This window comes from Falco rusticolus, chromosome 3 (genome assembly GCF_015220075.1).
Source record: "Falco rusticolus isolate bFalRus1 chromosome 3, bFalRus1.pri, whole genome shotgun sequence".
Lineage (NCBI taxonomy): Eukaryota > Metazoa > Chordata > Aves > Falconiformes > Falconidae > Falco > Falco rusticolus.
Window position 1 is genome coordinate 46,708,315 of NC_051189.1, and position 20,625 is coordinate 46,728,939.

The following is a 20,625-nucleotide window of genomic DNA, read 5'->3' on the forward strand; positions in this document are numbered from 1 at the left end:
CAGACAATGGAGACAAAGCATAAACAAAGCTGAAAAATAGTTTTTAAGCAGTAGAAACTGGATCAATGAGCACACATTCTTTTGATACTGTGAAATGAAAGATTTTTGAACTCTTCAAAGGCCACAAGAACTTATATTTCTGTACATGCTAGCCCTCTGTAAAGCTGTGCGCACTGGGTTCCAGACTGCACATTTAAAATTCCATAAGATCAGTCCTGTGCCCAAAGCAAATGTAACTGTCTTGGTTTCAAAAGCTTCTGCTCAATGCCTGCTCAGTTCATCTGCAATGCCAGAGGTATTTGCTTCCAGTACAGTATTACACATTTTTACTGAAATCTGATCCGGGTCTTTCCCAGGGTTTTGAGAGTGGTATCAAAGTAAAGATTCATAGGGCCAGTGTAAACAGCAGGCGCTGATGGGAAAGTTTCAATCAACACACATTGTAATGGATTTCAAAATACAAAATGCTGTATCATTGTCAAAGTTCACAAATGTTTGACCCTAGCAAATTACCCATACAAAAAAGAAGCTCTGAAATACAAAATGTGTATTCAGTGTACACTTTTCTCAGTTTATAACAGTAGTCCTAAGGAAAATCTGAAGGAAGGAAGTTCACTCATGCATAAATAAAATATTTCACTCAGTGTAAAATGTTTATTTGCATAGTGCTCTGTGGCCATATTACAAGGGGCTTCAAGAAAGCGTTTTGTGCAGATATCAAGAGAATCCAAAGAGCACAGCATCGTTACAAATGAGACTATGTTAATTGTTCATCGGAGATTAAAATAATTTAGACATCAGAGGCATCACTGTCAGGCCCTGCTCAGATGTTTCCCATTCCAACAGTTTTGCAATACAGGATTCACTACTTTTTATCCATGCTTTTCATTTGGTGTCCTGTCCACACCTCTAGACATGAAAGATAAACGTTTAATTAAAAGAAACTATGTACCATAGCTGCTAACTTTTATAAACAAGTGTCTAAAAAAGTAACAGCTGCTCTTCCAGCAACCAGCATGCTGTATTTCATGGCAAAGAGGGAAAGACAGGTAATTCAGTTACCCTCTGCAGTGTAGTGACAAGAATCTAAGTTCAGGCACCGTTTGAAAAGCCACAGCAGTATCCATAAGAACCATCACACTCTGCAGCAGGTTGCTCCACAGACACCAATTCTGATGTCTACAGAGGTATTTGCCTTGAATTTTCACTCTGAATCCCCTATTTCATTTTGCTACAGCAGCACTTGGGTCTTAATTCCAAAATGGATTAGCGGCGGGGGTCAGAAACTAGTGCAACCTTTTTTCCAGGATTAAAAACTGCTGTCTATCCCCAAAATACTACTGCTTTATCTGCCTTTTGATACATAACCAGCAGCATTGTGTGTCTAAAGACACAAGAACCACTTCTGCAAGCAGTCAAGCTTCCTGTGACCATCACCTGTCCATCCACCATCAGCAGCATTCGAGGTTTCATTTCCTCCCAGCACTTATCCTTTGTACCATCTACAAAGATGATCTCATTTTTCACAGCTATTCTTCTCCTTGTGATTCTGTTACATACACTATTTATGGTACACATTAGAAACCACTTCCTAAAAATCCACCTGAAATGTCTGGGCTTTCCTTGATCAAAGTCATGTTTTCATGAAAATGATTTTCAAATCCTCACAGATTTTTCATGAGTGGCTTAATATTAGTTTTTGCAGAAAATGCAAACCTTTATAAAGCAACTAAAATACACTACACTTTGGCTTTTCCAATAATAAAATAACTTCTAAGAGAACTAGAACTACAACACTGAGTATACGAGCAACTCTCATTTTATCAAATAAATGTCTGTCGTTCAAAAGGTCGGTAATCATGTATACTAACACCAGTTCTATGGGTAGATTAGGCTTTTAACAGATATACACATATGTATTTTAACAGGTACATAAATAAAATAAATTTGTATGCAATTGCAAGGTTTATAAGCAGTAAACTCTTGACTTAAGCCACAAAATTTCTCATGCATATATATAAAAGGCATTCCTTAGCAGTACAAATAAAAGACAGTAAATCAAGAAGTATAAAGAAAAAAGGGGGGGGGGCGGAAATCAAGACCCCTAAATTATCCTGAGTCTTGAACGCTGCTCTATATTTAAGTTTCTGAATCAAAGATCAGGGAGCAATCGTTCACACCTATGTATATACACAGAACACAACTGGTTTTAAACCTGGAATTTAAACTTTAAAACTTAAAGTTTCTAGGCTTTAGAGCAGCTTAGACAGCAGAGGTGTACATAACTTTCTTTTTCAGCATCTCTTTCAAAAATTGAAAATAATATCATTTCCCTCCTCTGTTTCAGATATGTCATCCTGGCCTTCAATACCAGCTGGTCCACCGCTACTTCAAAAGTTACAAAGCCAGAGGTGACAAAGCGTTGCCTTTATCAGATCTCCTGATTAACTGAGAATGTGAGACTTCTCAGGATTACCCTCAAGGTCAAGTGTCTCAATAAACAAACAAATTCAGTGTGATCAACTTAGAAGTGCTGAGGAGGAAGAATTACAAACCCTGTCTGCCTGAGAACACAAGCACCTGCTTTCTCTGTACCCCATCCAACCGTCTACATCACTTAAACCAACTGCTTGAGTTTCCCATTCCATGAAAAAAAATGGGAAAAACCTTAAATTTAAGGAATTTCTCTTAACCTTTACTACCGACTTTCACTTTATGCTGGTCTGCTTCCACATCATCTGTGGTACCCGAGTGTTGGTTGCAGCCACCTTCTATACCTCTGTTAGCAGGACTATGAGGAGGACCATCTCTGAGGGGCCTGGGAAACCTGGGTTCAGTTCTGACCCCTCCTCACATGCTGCAGAATGGCAAAGCAACCTCCCGGGAACACAGAGAAGTTTCATTTGAGGTAGTGGAGCTCAGCAAAGACTCATCAGTACTGCTCCGTACATATTTGTGCCAGTGAAGATGCGCTACTAGACCGGAGTTAGAATGACAAAAATAAATTATCTGTGGTTGGGAGTAATGTGAAAGATTTAAACTGGAGAGTAACTGAACAGAAGTAGATTCCTATTCTTTGCCTGTCTCAAAAATGATCGGTTCTAGTTTTGTTCAGCCTTGTTCTTATACCTGTAATTCATCACAAATATATAGAATAATATATAAAAAGTGTGCACATATATTTAATAATATTATACATAATATTATAGATATACACACATGCATTAAATATTACTGTAAGTCCTGAATGCCTATCAAACTAGACTCTTGCAAACACAGAAATCCTGGGTCAGCTTTCATTGTGGTCTTGTTTCACTTCCTACATCTTGTTTTTGCACTGGAGACCATCTAGGGGAACTTAAGCAGTTTGTTCTTCCCTTGCCTTTCTGCTGAAATGGTTATGTGTCTCAGTCACTCCTCACCTCATGTACTTCAATTTCTTTTTTAATTTGGCTTATTTCTCTGGGTCCAGATTGCATCATCTCTATGTGTCCCAAACTGAATTTACCCCTCACAGGATACACATATTTATGAGCAGATATATAAATACACACACACAGGGGCATGGGTACAGGCATAAATGACCATGTGCTCTCTGCAATGTATGTAAAGAGGAACATGGATAGCCTAAATCTGCTCAGTGTTTCACTATGACAGACTCGCCCAGTGTAGATTCCCATTGTTCGCGTGATGTGAGATGCAGTAGCCCAGCTGATAGCATTTTAAAAAAAGGAGGAAATTTAGAGAATTCTTTAGCTGCTTCAATCTTTTCTTAGGAAAAGGAGGCAAAACTAAAATAATATTTTGGCATACATATCTATACAAAGAGGCAAAGAAAAGAAACAAGTTAATACCCAGTGTAACCATCAAAATGCAAATATTACTGTAGTGGAAAAGTACGCAACAAGCATGTTACTGTGAGATTTCCTCAAACTTATTCTCATTTAAGCAAAACCCTCAAATTTTCCAAGGGTGCACCGCTATCAGAGCAAGATAACAGCTATCTAGTTTATCACTCATGATTAAATCACAAGACTAAAAATTACCTTCTGGGAAAGGCAGACCCATTCTGAGCAGCACAATTCTATTGTACAAGCTCAGAAGCCAGTTTGCCAGGCTAATAGGTGGTGGTGGTGAAGAACAAAAAGTTACAGATGAAAGGTTTCAGAACCTCACTCCACTTGGCTTAGAAGCTGTATCATAATTCCCAGTCTTAAGCACGTTTTGGGGACAATAATGGCATTTAGCCCTTCAGCCTCTCCGGCAACTGGGAAGAAATCACATCTCTTTCAGCTTCTTTTCTAGGCTTTAAAGACCAAGCCCTCTCTGTTTTTTCTATTTCACCTGGTTATCCCTTTTCCACATCTGTTTCAGTTTGAACACACCCCTCTTAAGGACAGGAGGCTGGAGTTGGTCAGGTGTTGTAAGAAGACTTTCAGCAATGCCTTGCAGCAAACAGTATAAATATTTCTTCCATCTACAGAAATATGTTGCAATTTCTGGGCAATAAAATCCCTAAAATTATTTTATTATTTTTACATTTTCATCACACAATAGTCTTTTATAATAGTCTTGCAATCTGTTAAGACATCCAGGTTTGTCTCAGTTTTCACAATGACAAACTGTTGTCACAGCAGACTTCCATAGCTCCAGTGGCCTGGCCTTACCTATTAATACACATTAAATTTCTCCCCATTATTCTGCCAGACCATTCTTACTGCGTTATATTCTCAGCCACTTGTGTGTTTCTAATGCCTCCTAATATCACAAGGAGTCTCCTGTTTTTTCATTGCAAATGAAGTATTTTTAAAAAAAAAAGTCTCAATGTAAAGCTAATGTAATGTTAGGCATCAGAGAGTGGTCCTGCCAGGAGTTTGGGGAAGTGCAGCAGACAGGCACCGCTACCCTATTCAGCTTCTTTCCTAACTTCTTCCTTCACAGCTGTGACCAAGACAAATTCTACTTTGCCCATGTTATTTCAGATTATTTTTTATGGTTTTCCTACATCAGTCACAGAAAGTATCACCCTATCACCTTCAAGCTCTCCAACACTTGCATTCTTGCTACAGTTGTAAATAAGTCACATTTCCACTTTCTCTGCAACATTCAGTTTTAAGGCCCGCACCCACTATTTCTCCTCCTCCTCTTCAGAGCCCAGGTTCCCAGTGTTACTGCACAAATATCTCAGTCCAACTAAACCAGTCTGGGTTGGCAGATTGTTTTCTGAACACTTTCTGAAGAAAATGAGTTTCTTGAACTCATTACCAAGCTGGCTGCTGTTCCCACTGACATTCCCCATGCCCATTCTTCGACCCTTTGGTGTCCTGTTTCCCTCTCCCACACTGGCCTTTATATTGAAATCAGGGGTAGGACTCTGCAATATTTATAACTCAAGTCCACTTCCTAATTTAAACATTTATTAAATTAAAATTAAAGTTACAACAGGCAAGAAGAAAGGTGTCCTGCCACCTGACTACAGTGGAAGTGGACTGTCTTATTACATCATACAGTAAAAAAATCCCCTAACATCTGATGTAAGAACAGGAAACTTCTGGTGAGATAAAATGCCCGGAGTTACTGTATTGATGCTGTATTGATGTGTTTCTGGGAAAGGCAGACCCATTCTGAGCAGCACAATCTCATTGTACAATGAAAAACCTTTTCTTCTATACCGCCCCTATTTTTTAATTTATTTTTTTTTTTTACTTACTAGACCAGGCATTTTAGCTATTCAATAACCAACACCAATCAACACATTGCTATACTAAATGGAAAATAAGTGACTTCAGTTATCACATCTCAAGCTTCCAAGTATGAAGTGATCCAATACAGCTGTACAGAAATCAGGTGTGGTCAGGCGAGGTTTGAGGATTACGTACTTCCCTCTGCAGCCCTTGAGATAGGAGTGCTTTGATAAAACTACCTATCAGTTCAGGTAAAAAAGTTTTCTATATTCAAATGACACTAATCCACAGTCCAACCTTTGCTTGCCTTGCCTTTAAGTCTCTGAGGAGAGGATAAATTTATACAGTCCTCAGCTAAATGATACATGATCTTTGCTGGAACTCATAAACTAGCATAAAATATATAATAAATATCACCATAGTTGATGACATGAAAGGTAGCTCTAACAAGGGTGGGGGACTTGACCAAGAAAGAAGCGTCTTCTATTTTTCTATAAATCCACGACATATTTTGCCCAGATTTGTTAAAAGCTTGGCTTCATACAGGAATTTTGGCAGTGTAAAAAAACCCCAACAAACCAACCCAAATAAAAAAAAAACCCACTGAAAATAACTAATGTCAGCGTCGTAGAATAATAATGCTATGCTTGCAAAAGGATGAAAATAAATTTCTGAGACAAAACATTACATTGAAATGAAACAGAATATAATTTATAGAAACTACTGATCCTTGTTTATTCAATTGAAGAAAAATACCGAAACACAAGAAAGTTAATCCACACAAGATTGCAATTTTGTTAATGTTGCATAATAGACCTTATATATTATGAAAATGTTCCAGATTCATGCAGCTAGTATTTTTGGCACTAATTTTAAACCACGTCTTACATTAAGCTAACATCTGTTTTCTGACCTTATAACACTCGCTTCATTTTATTACAATCATTTGCCTCAACTGCATCCTCCAGAATTTTGAATCAATATCAACAATGAATTAATTCACTTTGCCAGCCCTCAGGCAACCACATCTTCCATTTCCTCAGCTTTTTTCCACTGTACTATACCTTTTGAAGATAGGGGGAAAGGTCAAATTACATCTTAATTTGACAAAACAGAATAATTACTTCTATCAAATTCTTCAAAGGGATCATACGAAACGAAACAGAGAAAAACCGTACCAACATATTAACCAATTTAAAGGGAAGGTTCCCAAAATACTTTACAGACTTAAAAGTGTCATGCAAACTGCAAGTGTAAATGTCATTTTCTTTACTGGTAAAAAACCTCAGTAATGACAAACAGCAGCTCCATATAACCGCATCTCCATTTCCAGATGAAAATTTGGCCAAACCACTACACTGAAGAGGATCAACATTTTCCCTAAGTATTAGCAAGTGTCCCACTCTAGCTAGCACACCCAAGGGTTATATCTACATTCCAAAGTGAGTGTATCTATGACTAACATATGGGTTTTTCACCTTTAAATTGATGACTTTGGCCAATAATGGCATTGTGCTACAGTTTCAGTAGTCTAAGATTTGCCCTGAGCTTTATAGATGTCCATGTCTGCCAGTAGTATAAGGCTCCTTCTCCCCTCCCTTTTTAATGACTAGAGCAATCACTGTGGCATAAGAAAATGAGAAACGACCCATACAAATGACAAGGTGTCAGACAGAGCTCCAGGAGTAGCCCAGTCTGTCACAACACATGATGTGACAGAAGGGCAAGACAAGCTTCACACAGTTTCTTTGGAAAACCCAGATCTGGGACCTATCCTTCTTCACCTCCAACAGCACTCACACAGCTCCTTGCTCTCCCCTTCTCCTTCACATCCACCCACACCCACCCACCCACTTCGCCTCCCAAAACAAGCCCAGCTGAGAGGCACGCAACAGGGCTTCCTATGTTAGTCCAAAAGGCCTAGTTCATACACATGGTGGTCTTACTCAAGTGTTGATTTCAACATACCCATCAATGTACATGAAACCAAAGGCACAGGGACACAAACAAATTACAAATAACAAGTGGTCCTGCATGAGCTACTGTGCAGTACCCAATGTCTGCATTTACTAAGTGATACGCAAAAAAGAAATGAGATTTAGCTTCTCCCTGTTTCAGTGAGCCTCGGAAGACAACACAGGATGAAGTGAGCAGCTTGCTAACATGTAGTGAGTTTGGGGAAAATCAAGGTGTCTTTTCAATATCATTACCAGGCTGTACCCCAACTAGCTCTTCAACTCAAATTTGTCACTCTGTGTGTCCTCCCCAAAAAAAGGTGCACATGAAGGTATATTTGCAGGCAGCAGCTGATAATTGAAACCTTCATCTCATTCAAGTAAGGCGGCCTAATGCTCAGCTTCCATATCCCTGAACGAATGTATTGACAGGACGTGTGTTAGGGAGAATCATCAATAGCTACTATGACTAAAGGGAGAAGATGGTTATTCATGAATGTGGCCTTCCACTAGTTAAAGATGTTGTTGGCAATAAAAAGTCCTTTGCAGATGTGGTCTTGCTTTGAGATGTGCCTGTAATTCAAACCCATTGCTATACTGTAAACAGAACTCAAAGATCATGAAATTATCACAAGATGTCAATGAAAACATAATGGAGAAGAGCAAATTCACAGCCAACAAGCCCTGATGAAGGTTTTGGGAGTGGCCTTACAGAAAGTATACCACTTCTCCTTTGGATTTATCTTCTGTTTCCAGTGTGTATAATAAAAGAGGGAAAGGGGGACCAGATCATTAGTACATATTAGCTGTCGTTCTCTCAAATTCAGGTAACCATATTCCCACGGAACAAATGAATTATTATAAACCTTGCCTGGTTTTATGCATTCTACAATCTGCTTTCAGTATGCATTAAGATAGTTACGAATAAATTAGTGCAGAATGACTTCTGTGTCAATGGATCCTAACTCTGTACTACCCCAGTCATTTTATAAATCATATTACTTTGCACCACACTGCATTTACCACTTTGCTCCATTGCTCAGAGGGCTTCTTCATCTGCTGTCATCTCCACATTTATATGCTGAGATGTACTCATGACCAAACTTGCAACTTAAATGTAGCATTCTTGTTATAACAGCATCATACTATGCCTTGGGCACCTGTCTAAAGCCCTGACTTTCACAAAAGAAAAGCAGATTTCCTTTTTCACCCTCTTCACATGCCAGCATATAGTTCAGCTGCAAATAAAGACCTACTTCTCCAGCAGACTGTTTTGTGTTTGACTAGCTGTACATCACTGCATACACACAAAGGAACCCTCCTGAAACATAGGCCATTGTACTGGGGTACAGGATATGGATTTACGAGTGAACTCTAAGCTCAGATGAAAATCTGGGGTTAAATCATTCATGCTGATGCAGGCTAACACTCTTACTCAGAATCTGGTTCCTCCTGGAAGTTTGCAAATCTTGGAGAAGTTTTCTTAAGTTGCAAGAGGAAGTTGCAAGAGTTCTTGAAAAAAATCAGGCAGTGCTGAATCGGGTGCCAGTAAATTACACCAGCAGAAACGAAGTCTTGCGCTATCTCATCTTTACAGGGATACTAGAAGAACATTCAGCACTAACTGTGTAAGTACTCATGTGACAAACAACCTTGTCTTGTCCTCACTGATGCAAGTAGCAGAACCTCCCTCAACTCCAAGTCTGTAAGATCATGCTTTAGGTTCTGGCACTTCACAGAGGTCTATTTATAAATGGTTTATTTTACTTAATTTTAAACTCTGTGTTAATTATATTCCTTTGAGGGCATGAATCTAGGGCAAGCGTGTTCCAGTTGATTTCTCACCCAGCTTAGTAAACTGTTCCAAGCAACTGTTGCAATTTGGGATACATGCGAGGGCACCAAAGAGTATTATGCGAACCAACAAGTTTGCTGCAAATATGATAAATAGAACTAAAAGAGATGTATCATGAGATCATGAGCAATTTTTTGAGGTTTTTAGATGAAGTCCTTGAGAAAAGATTTTTTTTAATAGATATGAGCACGCTCTGCACAAGCCTACCAAACATATCCTGAAGGACTACAAACTGCCACTGATCAAGGTTTGAAAGCCAGGAGTGTAAAGACAGAAGCACACTTCAGCTGAAGTCTTGGGGAACTACACTCTCAAGCTGGGGTGACAGTAAGAGTGTAAAAGGAAATACATTACTGAATGAACATGGAGTAAGAATTCACATACAATTTTCTAAGCAGCTTTCCACATTTGTTGCATGCATGAGAAGTTTCTCTACAGTTAACCAAAATTAAAAATATTTTACATTCTTTCCATTTTCAGAGAGGAGAGAGAGTGGGAATTCAGAAACCCTCTTGAGGGAGGGTTGTGAATCATTGGTGTGACGGTTCACTTGATTTTCCTCCCTCAAACGTTCTAAAGATGAACTGGAGACCTTGGATTTTAAACACATGTATATCTTTCTCAAGAGCAAGAATTAACAGAGTTCCCCAAATCACCAGGACAGCAGCAATGCAAGAATATTAACTTGATTAAAGTTCTTTTATATTTGAGAGAAGTTCTTCTACACTAAACAGAAGTTCTGAGTAGAGAACTGATTTGAAGAACCAAGTTGCACTTGCTCAATAGGTTAATTTATTTCATTTTCAGAAACCAATTAATACTTTGACCGCTGCTACTATTTTGACTTTGCCTTGATATTTCTTGTTTTCTATCTATAAAAACAACCAAAATTTCTGTAATCACAATGTATCATTACTGAATTGCACAGCATTTAGTATTTTCTGTTGTTCCTAGTTCTGTTCAATGGTCATAGCAAGTTCCATGAACCAGGCTCTGATCCTGTAATTGACTGACCACAACTTGCAGGAGCTCTGCAGACTTTGAGCAACTCACACCAGGACTTTCTGCACAAAGTTCAGGGCACAGACCTTAAAAAGCAGGACAGCATGCATGACAATTTTGGCAGATTTAGACTCGCAGTAAACTGGACGTCCATGACAAGAACTATTTTCACATTCATACTGCACCCTACAAGAATTTCACAGCACTATTATTATGACCATACTGGCTGCTCATTAAAGTTTATAACCTTTATAACTTCAAATATCAAATATATAGCTCATAGGCAGGCCATCTGATTACACTGTATCTAAAAGAATCATCTTAGACTGTGCACAAGCCCCATTGTTTATATATGATTTCATCACTCATGGCCCACACAGTTCATTTTCCAAGCAAGAACCAAGAATAAATCAGTGGTCACAATGGTTACCTGAGTTTGTTTCAGGAGAACTGTAATGAGTCCACAATGAACTGACATTTGAATTCCACAAAATTAAGCACTGTGCAAAGAAGATGCCTCAAAAACCAGTAAGACTGCTTCGTTGTTGGGCATGCATGGGAAGTTCTTAGGACAACACAAACCATATTAGAAAAGGCGTAGGACAGGAGGCTGAAATCTCTGAGAAGTCAGAATTGGGGTTGATGCTGAGAAATAAATGAAGAGAGAAGACTGCAGAAGCAGAGAGATGAAAGGAGAATAACCAATCAAATACGAATGGAAAGGATGGTTAACTAACAGAGTAGAGACAATTACAGTCCCTAGGAGAGCCTATTTTCTCAATCAGTATGACAAGATACAAAACACGCAATAAACATAATATAGTCACATCACTGAAACTGTATTCTGTGCTCAAAGGAGAAATTATTTTCCTGTGTCATACCAAAACAAGAATCCTGATATTTTTGCTTTTATTGCAGGAGCAAGTAAAAGGACTTCTTACCCATCTAAACCTAGGAGGAAAAAGTGCCAATGTACACAGTCAAATACATAACAGAAGATAGTACTGTTCCGATCTCTGATTCAAATAAGCTAACCAAATGCCAAATTTTGCATTTTCTAGCACTTGTGTCCAATGCCCTCACCCTTGGTTAAATGCTCCCTTGAGAGCAGAAACATCTCACCTGAAGCACCTTTCTCCCGCTTGTTCACTCTACCAGCCAAATTTGAAGTCAGTTCTTCAAAGCTTGTACTGCCTCTCAAAGCTTCATTTCTTAAGTTTCACTTTCTGTGAGGACAGAGCGCATGGGTCATGTTGACACTGAGGAGCACAGCATGGAGATCCTGGAACAAGAGCTGCTGCCTTAGAACCACACCCCCACAACACCAAGCCTTGGTTTCTTTTTCACAGGCCAGCACACATGCCAGTAATTCCATGCTCTGCTTCACCAAACCAGGTGTATTTACAGGGATAGTCCACGCTGGCTCAAAAACCTTTCACATGTGCCAGCAGACGGCACAGAAAAACCTCCTGCGTACAAATGAAGAAATGAAACTTGACCAGAGAAGGTTGAAGCAACAACACAGGGGTACCTGACAATCCATGCCAACAATTTGCAAGATGGAAAGTAACCTGTTTCAAGTCAGGTTGAGGTCACCACTTTAAATCAGGTGTGGTAAACAGTGGCAGTTGTCCGGAAAGATAGATTACACCTACACCTAATACATATTTGAGATAGGAGAGTCTTGCTGGCCATCTACAGAAGTACAAAGCTGCCCTTTAAAGAGGCGTAGGCTTTCCTTAGAACACTGTGAAGACCATGTTAGTACTGCCAGGTTGGGATTCCACTGGACTTTATACCTCTTCAAAAGACTGGGGGTACATATTCCTGGGCACAAGTTCCCTGATAAGGTAGCACAAGTAGATTACAAGTGATAATTTTATGATGAAAGGTGCTGAGGTTTATTTTTCTGGAAGGGGAAAAAGAAAAGTTGCCGCACACATCTCTAAATCAGGAGATTAAATAAACAGCTTATACCACTGACAGTCCTGAAGACAAAGCTGGAGAGAAAGAAACAATAGAATGGTGTTGGGGAAATGGAAGAACGATGGGAGAAGAAAAAAAGAAATGGCGGTAGGAAGGGAGTAATGTTACAGCAGGATAAAGACTGAAACATGGCTATTTCCAGGAACCTGGGGAGAAAAAGCCCCTAACAAACAGCACATCATTACTAATGAAGACATTTGAAGCAGCATGGCTCAAAGATTTTTTCAGAGGCATCGGTAAGTGTCATGGCAGAGGGATGGGAACTGCTACCAAGGAAATGTAGTGGGAGATTTTCAGAAGAGGCAAGCTCTGCTGGTCTGCTGCCTAGCAGGAGTGCTGCTATGCACCGCCTGCCTAGCAGAAACCATCAGTCAGGCCATCTACATCCCAAGAGAAAAGGGCTTCACATCCACCTCAGTATAACCCTGTGCTTCTCCATAGGTGCCAGGACAGCTGCCGCAATCCCTCTTGCAGCCAGTGCTAGTACAGCTGGAAATCAGTGATGCAGCAAAGGCTTTGCAAGACAGAAAAGGGAAGACAAAGTGCCACACCAGCAGAAGAGTTGCTTAAAAGGCAAACTCTCCTACACCCTTCGTGGGCTGCAATGCTTCTCTCTAGCCTTTGCATAGTTTAGCAGATCTTTTGCAACAGTAGGTCTGTAGTTACAAAAATGTACTTTTAATCCCATTTGCATGCTCTGCTACGCCATGACAGCACATTCAAATGATTCTTGCAATGTGTTTTGAACAAGCTGAACCCAGAACATCCAACGTAGGATTTCCTCTTTCTCCTGCCCATCCCCTTCCTGTGTGTTTACGAAAAACTTTCACTTCCCCAGTGGTACCGACACCAGCTCTGGTGATCACTTAATCCTGTTCTCCAGCTCTCATCCACTCACACCTGAATCACAACTACCCTAGGGCATTCAGCACGTACTGAAGGGTTTTAGAAATCCCATCAAGACACATGGTAAGGCTAGGGTTGCCCTGGAGAAAACCATTTGCCGTCCACAGGATCTAATGAATATAAGCCTCTTGATGCTAGCAAGGGATACTCGAGCAGGCAATTTCATTAAATGCAATAGATGCACTGCTACCCAGATCTTTTCCTACTCAGTTGATACCACTGGGAAATACTTTCTTTGTCTGAACAGAGTAAAACTTAGTCACAGGTCAGACCTACTGATTTATAAATACGTTATCATTATGTAGAAATTCACTCAAACATACTTTTTACCTTTCAATATTAATTTTGTTCTAAGTCTCTAGTACACTCATACATGGAAAGAACAAACCTTCTTAGCTGCCAAATATATTTCTGCACTAAGCCCTGTAATACCGTATTGTTTTAGTTTACGCCCACAAAAAAAGCTTGAATAAGATTTCATTAAACAATTGATCAAACAGGTTTGTATACGCCTATCTGTACAAACTAGGGAAGGAACCATGAAAGGCAAAGCAATATATTATAGGTGCCACATCAGAAAGCCCACTTAACAGAGTAGGTTTTTGCTGACGAACTTCCTGAAACGTCTTTCTGTTAAACCAACAAAGGAGTAGTTAAGAACACATGCCAGAGGGAGTCCATTCCCTCCAAACTCGTATCACGTTCAGGCTTCCAGTAGCCTTCTAAAATAGAGAAAACTGCAGAAAACACCATTCCAGAGGAGTAGCTGCATCCCATACTTTGACTCCTGTGGTGAGGTGGTGAGCTATCACATTTTCCAGTTTAAGATCACACGCACAATTTGCTATCACAGGCACTTTCAAGAAATAGCTTGGTCACAAGTAAAAAGAACGCTTTTGCAAATGGAAGTAGCAAGTTCTACAACATATCAACCACAATTCAGACAGGAAGAAGTAGCCTCATGCTACACGCAGCTGAGACCATAGAGGAAGAAGGACACATTGTTCAGGCTGTTTATCATTTGCGTCCTTTGAACTGAAGAAGTAAGATAGTATGCTGCGCAAACACAGGAACCAATTGTAGATACTTAAGATGCCAGCAGTTTGAAAAAGATAGACAATGCTGACCTAAGGGATAGTGAATGCTGGCCTGAATGGTGCTAGCCTGCCCTCTTCCCCCCCCAGAAATGAGATCCACCCTTTCCCCCCTTCACCTTTCCCTGGTGTCTTCCTCCTTCTCTCCCCAGCAAAGTGTTACTGTTAAAATGCCATCTCTCTGACATTCTGACAACAAAACTAACTGATCTATTTACCTCTATTAGTTCTTTAGGGCACACAACAAATATGACTACCTCATTAATAGTAGGAGGAAATACTTCCAACACAAGATGAAATCTGCCTCTGCATTTCATTCTGTGAACCCACATTTTCAGGAAAGATGTCAAATGCAACCATGAATGATTCACCCTCGGAAATTACAGCATTTAATGACAATGTCAACAGGAAATGTATTTGAATCAGGCAAAAATAAATATGAAAGCACAGACCATTCCATCCTTCCCTGAAGGACAATTAAGTTAAAACTAGGAACAGTCACAGTAAGGAAATTTAGATTGTATTTACCTTTTATTAGCAGAAGCTGACTTCTTTGAGAAGGTGCCATTAGTGTTTACAGTATGGCAGTCTCCTCCTCCTTGTATGCTTCACTGAAGACTGCTTTCAATACAAATATCATTTGACATTTTTTATCTACATAGTTTCCTGTGGCATGGCCCAGCAAGTCTGGAAGCCTTTCTGTCTATACCATCTCTAGCACTCCTACCCTCTCATGAAAGAGGGGACACCAATAAATGGGAGAAATAGGAAGTAGGAATATGATCAGCTGGAGAAAAATCCTAATTCTTAGCTGGGCAACTGGTTCTTCTACAGAAGGAAGCTGTTATCCTTGGAGATACAAATCCCATAGGGGTAAAATAACAATAAATACTACGTAACAGATCCGCATGGTTTGGTGTAATTCTTTACACACTCAACTCCATAGCTTCAGAAGGAATTATATCACCTACTGCACAAAAAGCTCAAAAAACCCTCAAGATCCCCAGTCAATCCGTTGCATTAGCATGTGGTAGTTCACATCCTTTAGGGATCACTGGTGCTGCAGAAATACACCTCTGTGTAGAGCCATGCTACTAGAGAAGGGTGCTAGGAATTCCAGAGTACAACTAATGCCCACCTCATGCCTGCCTGTCTGTCTTTTTCTTTCTTTCTTCCTTATCTGCTTGTTTTCTGTGTTCATTCAGTTTTGCAAAGGGCTCCCTGAACCCCAAGAGTAAAAATGGCTCTACAATTCCCTGGACACATGAATTAAAGTCCCTCAGTCACTCAGAATATTGGGAAGGAGGAAAGACCACCCACGCAGCCACCCACACCCCCTGCCAGATCACCTAGCCCTTTGAGAAAAATAGAAATCGGTTCACGGTCAACATGCTTCCATCCAAAAACCACAAAGATGCCCGTTAAGATTCCAAATAACACGCAAAAGTACAGATAGGAAAATATCTCCTTTTTTTGACAGAAATGGAATCGCATCTGAGATTAAATAACTGCAGCTCTTAAACTTCCCTGAATAGCTACAGAGAGGTCAAACACTTGCTCTCTGATGTGCAGCACAAGAAGGGTCAGGTGTAGCATCTCTGGTCTTGTGAGCCACCCCCCTGAAGATCAGGTACTAAGCTGAGCCAGGAGGACCTTCGACCTTTTTCACTGCCCATTTCAAGAATTGCTTCCTGCAACACTTGCTGCTCTATGATGCCATTTATCTTACAAGAGTCAACAAGACCATAGGAAGAAAGCTCACTATAAATTACATAGATAAAATGGAGGTGGGGAGCAAGTATTATGACAGTTCTGTATTCATAAAAGTTTACATATTCATAAATACATGCAAGAAAGAATTGCACATTTACGGAAACTGTCTTGAAAAGGTAACATTAAAACCCAGAATATTAAACATTTTAACGGCAATGGAGTTTAACTTTGTCTGTGAAATTTCATGATTAACTCCACTGTCAGAGAAAGTCATTGAGTAACTCCACCAGTCAAGAAACTTACAAGGAAAGGCCTAAGCCGTACCTTGTCCTCTGAATATTTATACAGGAAAAAAAACACTTTTTACTCAAAAAAACTACAGGAGAAAAGCAGAACAACTCCAAGCCAGCCAGCTACTATACAAAGAAAGAAGATCAGTTCTACAACTTTACAGTTAAAAAAAAATAAATATCTCAACAGCACACAATTAAACCGAACTTGTTTAACTACATTATTAAATCAAGAATTCCTCTCTAACTAGTCTGTATTTCACAAAGCTGAAATAAAGCTATAAATCTCAGAAGAGATCCATAGGAGGAGACATCTGTGATCTCAGAGTTCATAAATTCTAATCCTTGCCCAAGATTAACAGTACCTAACTTATTTCTAGCCTGTTACTGCTTTTTCAGAGAAAACTATTCAATTTTTTCTCGATACTTTCACTGCTCTTGATGGTACTTATTATAAAGATACAAAGTCCCAACACATAAAAGATAAGTAACACCTACTCTGTGTTCAGTTTCACAGAAACACAATTTGACATTCCCTTTGGTAAAACCGAGCTACATTTTCCCAACGTCGCTTTGCAATTTCCCAACAAAAACCTTCATCCTTTTTTTTTTTTTTTAACTAACTCTTTAGTGATAGTATGATGAGTGCAGACTGATCTACGTGGCACTCACATCTGCAGATACTTGCAACTAACATTAAGATTTCTAAATTACAAAAGTCTTCCAGGTACTTTATGGGATCAAGCTAAAAAATGTAATTTCTGATTTGTATTACAATGTGCTAAAATACGTTAAGATTGATCAGACCATTTTTTTTCAAAGGTGGGAATGAAAGCCAAGAGGTGGGGTATTGATTTGGGGTTTCAGACGAAACAACAGAAGGATAACCCAACCTTTGTGCTCCCTGTGTATACCCACAGCAAGGTGATCTGACCAAACAAGTGTGAAGTGTTAATCTCTTTGGTCTTCACTGCCAACAGAGAGGAGTGAGGCAGCAAGATGAGTTCTTGCAAAGCCACTCACTGCAAACACATAAAAGATGCAATTTCAAAGAAAAGTCTTAACTGCTTTACTGAAGGTACGGCATCACCTAGGAAGATCTAGCTTGACTTTCAGCTCCTACATTAAAACTGGAAGGAGAAAACCCCTCAAGTCCGTTCCATAGGCACACTGTACCGTTACAACAGTAGTCAGCAAGAAACACTGTGCACTGAACACCACAGTACCGTTTTCTCCTCTTAAGCTAAAGCACATTTGAACAGACAGCTAAGAGAAAGCAGCTCTAACTTGGAAGATGCTCCAGGAATTACTCTCCTGGAAAAAAAGCTGCCTAAGAAGGAATACCCGGAGGCCGCACTGCCCCTCCTAAGCCAAGGCTATCGGCTTGGCTTGGAGCACCGACGGCAGGCTTGGGTCAGCCAGTTTCACACGCTTTCGGGCACGAAGCAGCCAGAAGCGCCCCAGCCCTCACGGCCACAGCAGAAGCCGGGCAAAGCGGCATCCAGGTAAGCCGTGCTTTCGAGAATGACCTTTTTTTTTTTTTTTTTTTTTTTTCCCCAAACGCCGTATTTCCTTTAAGACCCCATCCAGTCCTACCGGGAAGGTCAGGCGGCGGCAGCACCTCCTCCGGGAGGCAGAAGCGCGGGCGAGGCGCCCCTGAAAGCGCCGTGTACCCGCCGTGCCGGGGGCTGGGAGCCGGCCCGGCCAGGCACCCCCCGCCGCCGCGCCCCCGCGGGAGCAGCCGGGAGAGCCGGGGCCACCGCCCCCGCCGCCCCCGCCTGCCGCTCCCGGCGCTGCCGCCCGGCGGGGTGACGGGCGAAGGCACTTACTTTCCCGGGTGCGAAAGTTGAGCGGCAGCGAGCGAACTCCGCGGTTACCGCCGGGGCGCCGAGAGGGCTGTCCCGGGGGCGGCGGGGCCGGGCCGGGCCGGGCTGGGCTGGGCTCGGCGTGCGGCGGGGCGCGGCGCTGCGGCCCCGCCGGCCGGGAGAGGGGGGCACCGGCGGAGGGACCCGGCTCGGCCGGCGGCGGTTGGCTCGCGGCCGCCCGGCTGTACTTCCTGGTGCCGGGCGCGATTTGCATGCGGGGCTGCGAGGGGAGCGCGGGGGGGCGGCCCCGCCACCGGCCCCGCCACCACCGGCCCCCGCCACCACCGGCCCTGCCCCCGGCCCCTGCCGCTGGCCCCGGCGGTTGCCGGCGGGGAGGGGGGCGCAGCTCCGCCGGCGTGGAACCGCGGGGCGCCGGGCGCAGGGGGGCCGCGGCGGGGCTGTGCGGGGCCGTGCCTCTGCCGGGCCGCCTCGGGGCCGGCGGGGCGGCTGCGGCCCGGGAGCGGGAGCCCTTGTGCCCCGCGGCAAGCGCCGTGAGGTGAACCGGCAGCTGGTAACGGTTACGGCTGAACAAAAGCGCGTTAGCCCCAGAGGCAAAACAGAGAAGGCGGCCTTGTGCCACCAGCAGCCTAAATAAACACCGTGAGCTTCTAAACTCAGCTACACCAACTTCTGAGGTCCGTTGGAGGCTGGGTTGGGAGAAAACAGAGAACAAGTAAGGTTAACTTTTTTATTTTTTAAGAATGATTCACTGGCCTGTTGAAGTGTGAAATAGAATCTTGTAGGTCAGCAACGCAGGAAATATGAATGTGTGGCTACGGCGCCCAGCGGATGCAGGTGAGAAGCTCTGCAGGGACCAGAGTCAGGTGTGGTGTGCGTGCTGCCAGATTGCCTGGGCGACTGTGATTCCACAGGCAGAATTTCCAAAGAAAAGCATGTAAGTTTTCCATATAAAGCGTTGAAGACAGCAGAACATATTTGTGGAACCCAGTGATGCTGGGTACAAGGTGCAAGATGCTCAAAGGTACCTCCATACCCTTTCTTGAAGTCCACCAGTGAGGCCCAACTGAGCTGAAGCAGGCTGGGGAGCTGGCGAGGACTTCTGCAGGGCATCCGAATAGCTAAAAATGGCTCAATGCAGCCCACAGCCTCTGGGTTAAAGAGACAATCCTGATTCACATCAGTATGATTTACAGATCTTTGGCACTGATGTAAATGCCTGCCACTCGTGGGGATGTCCAACTGCCACAATCACTTCACTCTAGTATGTGCTACAGTCCTGTCTCAAGGCTGTGACTCCAGCACACGGGCCACTGCCTTGATCCCCTAGAAGACTCGGTCCATAGAAGCAGTCAGACCATAACCTGTCACATTTCTAAATCAGTCCCAGGTATCCCCGCTCTGAAAAGCATTGGGCAATAGTTGCTTGTCTTCTTTGCATGATATCATCAGTGATTAAAATCATGTCATGTAGGTACCAGCCTCTAAAAATACTGTAGGGTGAGACAGTAAGGGATTCCTTCCAGTTCTATTAATAAAAAGTCAGTAAATATTTCCTCCCTTCCCCTAACTTGTGTAAAGGTGTTTAAAAGGAAAGGGAAAAAAACCAACCCAAAACCCCCACACAACCAAACTACAAAACATCCTTTTTCTTTATGAAAAGTTTATACAAAAAGGAAAGATCTGGTCTAATGTACATTGTCTTAGGTTTACGGATTTTCTTTGGTTGGAAGTTCGGATTCCAAAAGTTTATGTAAAATGAGCTATTTCTGTTTGGAAGTGCTATCACACAGGCTCAAGGGACATGTGCCTCATGTTTCCATTTTCCTCTATATGGTAAGTACCTTGATGTTGTATCTTTCTTCTTGGAGAGGAGAAATGGTGCACAGATCCCACACCTCTCTTGGCCTCCCTCGTTTCCTCCCTATTTCTTTTCATTATCAAGTATTCTGCTGGGTTTAGAATCCAACTTCTTCTATCACAGCATTACTGAAAATAAAACAAAAATTAATTTTGTAAATGCTTAATAGAGTCTAGCAGTCTACTAAAATACAATCTTACCTATAATGTGAATAATTTTGAAAAATAAAAAAAAATTGCTGAATTACCCTAAATAGGCTGCTGTGTAATAGTGGAATGAGGAGGCATAGCACAAACTCATCAGTTCTGCCCTGAAAGAACTAATATGAAGTAAGGTTGGAGCAAAATAAGTACACTGTACTTGATAAGAAGAAAAAACAAAGACAAGTTGTTGGTATCATCTGAAATAAGTCACTGTTTTACACATCCTCATTCCCATGGGTAAGAGGAATATGTA

At 41.7% G+C, this 20,625-nt stretch overlaps 1 protein-coding gene across 5 annotated transcripts in view; it reads right to left on the minus strand.

Annotated features, from left to right (window-relative positions):
- LYN (LYN proto-oncogene, Src family tyrosine kinase) overlaps positions 1-18,432 on the minus strand; it is a 53,272-nt gene extending 34,840 nt beyond the window's left edge. For 2 of the 5 annotated variants that reach the window (XM_037379627.1, XM_037379626.1), the window contains exon 1: positions 18,315-18,432. The gene's annotated coding sequence lies outside the window, so the exon portion shown is untranslated. Of the gene's footprint in view, positions 1-11,618; positions 11,819-18,081; positions 18,180-18,314 lie in introns of those variants that run through there. The other 3 variants (XM_037379628.1, XM_037379630.1, XM_037379629.1) reach the window with 3 other exon arrangements.
- Between the last annotated feature and the right edge of the window lie 2,193 nt (positions 18,433-20,625).